The sequence below is a fragment of the Pteropus alecto genome, unplaced genomic scaffold (genome assembly GCF_000325575.1).
Source record: "Pteropus alecto unplaced genomic scaffold, ASM32557v1 scaffold164, whole genome shotgun sequence".
NCBI classification, from domain to species: Eukaryota; Metazoa; Chordata; class Mammalia; order Chiroptera; family Pteropodidae; genus Pteropus; species Pteropus alecto.
The window spans coordinates 21,324,109-21,333,501 of NW_006439568.1; the positions used below are offsets into that span (position 1 = coordinate 21,324,109).

The window sequence follows — 9,393 nt, forward strand, 5'->3', positions numbered from 1 at the left end:
ATCGCTTTTTTAAAATAAGAATTATGTACGTGCCTTCTACTTGGGTTTGGGGATTTTTACATATGGACACAGCCATAATCAATCATTTTCAATTCTCCAGAAAGCACCTTTTGCTGCTCTCAGGTCAAAACACTCCACCCCACACCAGGAAAACATCGTTGTGACTTCTATCTCCATCAGTTAGTTTTGTTTATCCTTGAACTTCATATAAATGGAATCGCGTAGTAGGTACTCTTTTGAGTCCATCTTCTTTTATTCAACATTATGTCCGTGAGACTCATGCAAGTTGGTGCATATAGCAGTAGATTGTTCTTTTTTTTTTTTTTTTTTAACGCCAGCAGCCCCTGGTCTTCCTAGGCGATCTCCCATCCAAGCACTAACCAGGCCCGACCCTGCTTAACTTCCAAGATCAGACTAGATCAGGCACGTTCAGGGTGGCATCGCCGCAGACGACTGTTCCTTTTTTATTACTATGTAGTATTCTATTCGTGAATATATCACAATTTATCTTTCCTTAGTTGTTGGCATTTGGGTCGTTTCCAGTTCGGGACTATTATGAATAAAGACTTTTTGGACATTTGTCTAAGCGTCTTTGAGTGGACTTATGCACCTATTCCTCTTAAGTGTTAGGAGTGGGATTTTTGGGTTATGAAGGAGACACACATTCAGCTTTTAGGAGATCCTGCTGACCAAGTTTTCAAAGTGTCCCATTTTATATTTACATTGCTACGCTACACTACTTCCTTCATTAAATGGATAAGGATAACTTTTAATTATGAAACAAAAAAATTTTTTTTGGTTACTCTGCATTCTCAGCCCTCAAGTACAAATCAAGGTTCTACCAGTTACTATTAATAATAGTTTGTACCTATTGATCCCTCTGCCTGATACACTCTGCCACTGGGTATTCCATGGCCAGTTTCTTCTTGTCATCCAGATCGCACCCCAGAGGACATCCTTTCCCCAATGAGATCTTCCCTGACCCCCCATCTAATGAACGTCTCTGCCTCCCTGGTCATTCACTGCTGTATCACTCGGCTTTCTTTCTTTTCTGGCACATACACTGTTTATTTATCAGTTTAGTTATTGTCTATCTCCTAGTAAGGAAAGTTCCACACGGGCTGGGTATCATCTGTCAGAGTTCACTACACTGTCACCCACACCCAGAACACAGCCCAGGACACAGCAGGGCCTATGGCAGCCAGGTCCCAAGACAGCCTTTAGCGATTTCCACCTTCTGGTGTGCGGCCTCCTCACACACGGAATAGAGATGACCTGTACAACCAATAAATATTGCAGAAGTGACCACGTGTGACATCCAAGATTATGGAATAAAAACACGTGGCTTCTGCCTTGCTCTCTCTTGGATGTCCAGCTGTGAGGGAAGCCATGTCGAGAGGACATTCAAGCAGCCTATGCAAAGGTCCATGGAGCACGGAACTAAGGTCTTTGGCCAATAGCCCGCATCAACTCACCAGCCGTTTGAGGGGCACCTTGGAAGCAGCACCTCCGGCCCCAGTCAAGCCTTCCAATGACTACTTCTTGGCTGACGTCTGGACTGCAGCCTCAAGAGAAATCTTGAGCCAGAGACACCCAACTAAACCACTTCCGAATTCCTGACCCATAGAAACTCTGAAAATATTCACATTCATTGTTGTTTTAAGTTGCTAAGTTTTGAAGTAATTTGTACACAGCAATATTTAACAAGTAGCAGCACTCAGTAAATATTTTTGTGAAACAAATGAATGAATAAATGAGTGAGTGAATTAGATTAAGAGCAGCATAAAACATGGCTTCACACTATCTGCTTTAACCTGTCAGGATGCATGTGCCACAGGCCTCTCCTCCCTCCTATAAGTTTTAGCTGAAGCTTACTACCCTGGAGCAGAGTTTATCGCCCCAGCACACCTCGACACTATTGTCATTGGAAGCCAGATAACATTTTGTTTCGAGCAGTCCTGTTCATTGCTGTAGGATATTTAGCAGAATCCTTGATCTCTACCCACTATGCCTATAGCACCTCCTCCCTCTGATGCAAATGTCACAACTGAAAATGCCTTCAGACCTTGCCAAATGTGCCCTGGGGAGCAAATTCACCCCACTTAAGAACCACTACTCTAAAGTTGTCATTGAAGAACACTTAGAAGTATATACAATACTAGTTGGGTTTAGAGCTGGTACACAATTTTATGTTTTTAAAATATGATTTACAAATCAGTGTATACCATATTCTTTCAAAAAACAATAAGTACTTAGTTAAACAAAGTACATATAAACATAAAACTATCCTTTCTTATAAATAAATGACTCAAATAATACATAGTGCTGCTAGGTGTGAAAAAAAAAACACCATGACCAACTCAAGTTCAACCTGGATTTAAACAAAATATTGAGAAGATGATTTCTCCCATGAATCTCCCTTTCAAAGAGGCACAGAAATTAACTCTTACAGAAGATCAGTCCGAGAGACAAGTCTTCCTAGAATATGCCTTTGTATTTCCTTAAAGCTTTCTCCAGAGAGCTCTGTGACTTGCTTGCTCATTTTGTTCAGGTATCTGCTTAAACATCTCATCAGAAAAGCCTTCCCAAACCAGCCTTTAAAAATAATACCCTCGCTGATCTGGCACTCCTTGTTTTGGATAGCACTTATCACCGTCAGATATACTATGTATTCTGTTTTTCCTTGTTGTCTGCCCTTGCGCCACTAAAATGTCAGTTCCCGAGGGCAGGGATTTTGCATTGTTCTCTGCTGGGTCCTTGTACCTGAGAGTGGTGCCTCGCACTAGGCAGGTGCTCAGTTAGCATTTGTTGACTAAGCAAACTAATGGAAGTGTAGGGTGGTGGGCAAGAAGGGGTCAAATGCCTGACACAGGGTGTGGGGGGTGGGGGGACTTTTCACTGCATTTTGTATTGCAGTTTTGAGTTTGGAATCCTGTGAAAATAAAACAACTAAAAAGTAAAAGAAAACTCAGTCAGTTCTCTCCTTTTACTAAATGGGAAAAATAATGCCTGCTCTGTCACCTCAACCTTTAATTCATGTCATACTCAAATCATGTCATACATTGATTTGTAAATCATATTTTTTCACCATGTTGTATTTACCCTTATTGTACAATTGGCTTGTGTCATTGTTATTGTTTGTGCAACATAAAATGACAGATTGTTTTGGATCCTCATTCCTCATTTTGAGAGCCTCCTGGCCTCTCTTAAGTCGTGCTTTGGTGTTTCTTTAGTTTTTCAAATATTTTCGGCCATATATAAGCCAAAAAAAACCCAAACAAATTGTAATGCTATCATCACTATGTGCCACCTATAACTACGAACAATTATGTCAAGGATAGTGTATCCACTTAACTTGTTTCTACTTTCTGAGAAAGGTGAAGTGTACATTCAAATTTTGTAAATCCGAGTTTAAATGCATCCTGAAGACATTCTAAGATAATCTTGTGGTGAATATTTTTATTTAAAAAAAATGAAAAAGAATCCTGCAAAGCAAGTAACTGTCCCTCAGATACTGTGATTTAGAATGAGAAATACATATTTGGTCTCCATCCTGTTTCTGGAATTTCCTAGATGCTGAGAGTGACCGAAGAGTCTTTTGTTATGCTAATAAGGGGACTTTTAGAAAGCACCTAAGGGTGGGGGCTGTTGCCAGGAGAACCCGCAAAGTAATTAGAAAGTTGAACTTTTAGTACACTCCCCCCCCCACACACACACACACCTCTGAGGAGTGGAGAGGAGTTGGAGGTTGAATATAGTGCTAATAACCAATTATTTAACCCATCATGCCTTTGTAATGAAGCCTCCATAAAAACCCAAAAGGACGGGGTTCAGAGAGCTTCTGAATTGCCAAACACGTGGGGATTTGAGGAGAGCGGCACATCTGGCGAGCGCATGGAAGCTCGGCACCTTTTCACTGTTCCTCGCCCTAAGCATCTTATCCCTCTGGCTGTTCCTGAGTTATATTCTTTTATAATAAACTGGGAATCTAGTAAGTAAAATGTTTCTCATTCTATAGCCAGAAGAACAGGTGAGGACCTGGGCTTGTAACTAGAGTGTGAAGTGTGCACTGGAGGGGAGAGGGGACCGTCTTGCAGGACTGAACCCTTAACCTGCAGAGTCTGCTCCTGTCTCTGGGAGGATAGCATCAGAATTAAGTTAAATTGCAGGACACCCAGTTGGTGTCAGAGCACTGAGTGGAGGAAAAAAACCCCGTACGCATCGTAATTGAGTGTGGAATTGTAATTCCTTATTCTATCCTGACCTATTCTTACCCTATCCAAGCTGCACATAAGCATCACATCTGGCTTCTTGAGTGACTTCATTAAAAGTACAAAGAGCAGGGCAAAATCACAAAGGTCCGCAAATACATCTGCCCACTCACTGCATTTGAACTCTCTCAGGTAGGATACACGCGACGGTGGAGAGGGGGAACAAAAATAGATGAATAAAGGAGTGAGTGAAAGAACAGATAGTGGGACTGCTTTGCAGCAAAGAAAAAGTGGAATTTCACTTCACAACTCACTCCATCTTTTTGGAACTCAGTGCAAGGGAGCAAAATGATATAGAAAAATATGCATAAAATAATCACTTTAGGCAACTTTGGGTAGCCTGATTGCTTTTTGTAATGTCATAAAAGTGCAGCAGATTAACTTGACATTCAAATTTCAGAGATACGACAGCTTATCCTGTAGGAAAAATAACCACGGGAGGTGAGGAGGCAAGCTGGATATGTTCAAGGTTTACCAAAGTTGCCCAAACCAAGAACTAAGGGGCAGTTCTTAGAGGTTCAAGGTCAATCCTTATCTTTCCACCCACGTTTACAAACAAGAAATAACCATCAGCATTGTCATTTTGAAATTCAAAGGACAGACTCTTTAAGGAATCGACATGCCTACAGCACCTGTGATGATTATATTTACTGCAAGGATATTGGGTAGCATAGGACATGTTGCCTCTTCAGGCAACAACAGGGCCTCTAGGTCCCACTGCTCTTTTGATGGCTCAGTGCGGCAGGAGAGAAGGAGAATAAATAGCTCATTGTCCTTTGGGATACAGCCTGAGCACATGCTCCTGTACATTTACTGTTTGAGTCTTCCAAAATGAATGTATTGAGTTGGTTTGTCCCCATTCAAAATGGGACAGTTTCACATCAAGCCACTCTAGCCTGTGTATGGCTGCCCCAGGCTATGGATCAATCCCCTGGCTGGCCCTATCGTTACAGTTAAGGATCATGATTGGTCATTCATCATCGAGGACACAAGCCATGGCAACTTATGCAGAAGCTGCCCCGGGCTATGGATCAATCCCCTGGCTGGCCCTATCGGTTGCAGTTAAGGACTATGATTGGTCATTCAACATCGAGGACACAAGCCATGGCAACTTATGCAGAAAATAATTAGGCTACTTTCAGTAAAAATCAACTGTGGGTTTGGTGGGAAGAGGTTATATTCCAACCAAACAATGTATATTAATGACAATGCTAGCCTACTTGTCAGGATTATCTTTAACCTCTTTTCTGTATATCTGACCAATCACTAAGACTTATTAATACTTCTCTAAAATGTCTGTCAGATTCTTCCATTCCTCACCCTCAGGGCAGACAGACATGTGTTGCTCAGAGCCCTCTTCACAAAATGACCAGCTGTAAGGGAGTGTGATTGTCCAACAGCCTCCAGCTGTCAGCTCCTTCATGATCTGCCTCAGCTTTTCAAGTCAAGGTCACACCCTTCTTGGGGGGTCCCCAGCCAATGACCGAATGAGATGGTGGTGCAAAGGCCTAGACATTCCCTTTCAGTGTAAGACTCCTCCAAAAGGGAACCTCTGTGACAAACCGCTCCTGGAGCTGGCCGACTTTGTCAAGCCTGATCACCTTCTGACTGCTCTGCCAGCCCAATTCTGCTTCTTCCTCTTTTCTTTTATAGCTCTTACCTCCCAATAACCTTTGTACTCCCAACTCTTCCTCAGCACCTACTTCCTGGAGAACCTGCAATGGTGGGTCTCTTCCCTGAACCCCGAGGGTATGTCAGGTTCCACTGCTAGACAATTCCACTGCCAGATGGTTGTGCAGTTTGGAAAACTCTCCCAGATCCTGCACTCATCCCAGTGGAAAACACCATTGAATTTTTACCTAGAGAGATGTAAAGGAAAACACAAATGACATGCTCAAAACTTCAATAGCCAGCCATCATGTGAAAAAAAAGTGAAAAATGGGTACAAATCACAAGATTTTGGTTTAATATTGGAATTTCTTTTTTCTTTTCTTTCTTCTGTTTCTTTTCTTTTCTTTTCTTTTTAATCAATTAGAAATATTCAACAATAGAATCAGTTGCTGCCTGAGTTAGAAAGCTTCTGTCACTGGACTGTTCAAAAAGGTAGATTTATTGAACGAGCAATTGGACCACATGAATTCTAAAGTCCAAATTCTATGATTATAATGAGATTACAACAGTTGCTGCAGGTAATCCAAAGAAGAAAACTGCCTTTGACTGTAATAAATTTTTTATTTAAATTTATTCTGTGTAAGTAAAATTGTTTACAATACTATCGATTCAATACCAAAGCTGTGTATTCTCCCAATATGCCAAGTCCTACAGGCAGACTTACAAATTAGAACTTAGCTACCCCCACCCTCATAAACACATAACTTGGGAACAGGAAGTGGGGCTGGGGGTGGCTCTTGTTCCGGGAATTCCCTCCTTGTACTACAGGTGTGGAACCCTTTGATGTTGGGGTCATGGAATAGGAATTATCTATTTCCTTGATTTTTTATCCAGGTAGAAGCCAGATTAAAATGGAAAAGGGGAACCACTATAAGGTTGTGTGACAGTGTATTTTAATTTTTGAAAGAGAAATCAAAATTGTAGTTTAAAAATTAAAATTTAAAAGAGTTTAAAGGTAAAAAAAGAAAAAAGAAAAAATTACAAGGATAATACTTAAACTCGTTCTTTTCTTTTTAATATGTTAATTAAAAATCAGAGTTATATTAACAAATGCCAATATTCATTCTCTACACTGATCCGTGGGGATTTTTTGACACTTTTTAATTGAATGGAATAACCAATTGGAACAAGTCAGCTTCTGTATCATAGAAAGGGAGAAAACCTAGTTATGCCAAACAGATCACGTATTGTTCAAGTTTGTGTAACAATTCCAATAATTGAGCTCAATAATATCTACAATGATACCTGCAGATGTAGTTGAGGGTAGGGTTAAGGCAAAGTGAGTTTTAGATTAGATAAAGCTTAGAATGCAAAAATATAAAAGTGGGAGGCAGGAGACTGTAGTTGTTAAGATACCAGTGTCAGAATCTGGCTTTGATTAGAATTCAAGCTCTGCGTCTCACTAACTGAATAATCTTGAGTAAGTTACTTCACTTTTGTGTGTCTCTGTTTTCTGTAAAATAAAAATAAGGAAACCTATCTATATTAGTTTTATGAGAATTCATATGTAAAGTACTTAGCACACAGCTTGGAACATAGTAAGTGTCCAGTTAGTGAAAATGATTTATAACAAAATGTAACCTTAAAATAAAAACCTTATCACAATGATCATTTCTAATCTTTATGTGGTTAACTTAAGTTGTAAACTAGGAAGACTAAAATAATAGAATAATTATTACTTATTGAATCTTTACTATGAGCCACGCATAGTGCCAGACACTTTATATATCATTACTTTTCACATTATATCTGGTATTATCATCTCTATTTTATAGATGAAAAAATAAGATCAGAAGGTCAGAGAGGTTACAAGTGCCTGTATAACCGGATCTCTATTCACTATGCCATACAGCCTCTAAGAGTTATACAATCAAATTAATCTGGAAATAAATTCAATATATTTTAAGCAATGTAAACAATTGCTGACTTTCATTTCATTCCTGTCAGATGTCATGGAACTTTCGTTAGAATATTTCCAATGATAAGCTTAGTCTCTTTGAGGCAGCACATTTCACTGCCAAATAGCTTTGATGCCTACAGAATTCTCCTTTATTTTAGTGAAATGTTGGTTAATGGTTGATTTATGGTGGTGAAAGTAGAGAAATTGCCTTCCGTTTTAGTATCTTCACATTTTTCATAATGTGATTAACTTGTACTCTTGAGTTGGCATCATAAATCTTAGAGAGCCTGATGGAATTTTGTCTTGAATCTACTACTGGTCTTCAGTCTGCTGGATTGAAACAAAAAGCAAGACGAAGGATTCCACTCTCATCCATCCTTTTCTAATGCCACTGCACTTCTGGATTTGTAGCACATACTGCCATTCCTAGAAGAGGCATGCCACAAGACATGTCGCTTATAACCCAGAGAGGCTTTTTAAAGTTGGAAGAAGGAATGACTACCGTTACGAGAGGTCAAAAGAGTTACTAAGAAGAGTTATTCACTAAAATGATAACATGCTGGCTCGAAGTTAAGTCCTTCACATTCCGTTAGCAATATAACCACCAAAATGTCATGTTCGCTTTAATTCACCAAAGGATGAGCAATAAGCACTATATTGTTTTAGTTATTCTCTTGCATATCCTTCTTTAAACAACTTAGTACTGTACATGGAAATCCAAATATATACACCAAATAAATTGAGAAAGTTGTTCTCATTTTTTTTAATGAGGAGTGACTTTTGTTTTCTTAAAGACCTAAGATCCTTTGAAGCTGAGAAGAACCATTTCAGGATTTCTTCGAAGGTAAGCTTCCTCAAAATACTTATTGGGTGTTTTTTAAACACACAACTGGTAAGACAAAAAAAATTGAAAATTAGAAAAAGAATAGAAGATATGCAAATGCAAGTAAGCACACGAAAAAGTGTTCAACATCACTAGTCATTAGAGAAATACATTTCAAAACCACGATGAGATAGCAGAAACACCCACTAGAGTGACCATAATCAGAGAATGACAGTATTAACTGTTGACAAGGATATAGAACAACTGGAACTCTCGTACCTTGCTTGTGGGAATGCAAAATACTACAGCCACTTTAGAAGATAGTTTGGCAGTCTCTAATAAAATTAAACATATACTTAGCTATACAATCCCTCAGCCCCACTCCTAGATATTTACCCAAGAGAAACAAAAGCATATTTGTACACAAAAACTGTTATGTGAGTGTTTACAGCAGCTTTATTTGTAACAGCCAAAGGCAAAACCAACCAAATGTCCAACAACAAGTAAGTGAGTAAAGACATTGTGGTATATTCATATAATGGAATACTATTCAGTAATAAAAAGGAGTGAATTAAATAAACCCCACAAGTACGTCCAACTGAGTTTTGGCAAAGGTGCAAAAGCAATTAAGTGGAGGAAGGATCATTTTTCCAAAAAAAAAATGGTGCTAGATTGGACATTCACAGGCAATTTAAAAAAAAAGAAAGAAAGAAACTCGACCTGGAATC

General features: G+C 39.2%; 1 pseudogene; it reads right to left on the minus strand.

The window, feature by feature from the left end:
* Positions 1 to 332: 332 nt before the first annotated feature.
* LOC112483640 lies at positions 333 to 451 on the minus strand (annotated as a pseudogene).
* Between the last annotated feature and the right edge of the window lie 8,942 nt (positions 452 to 9,393).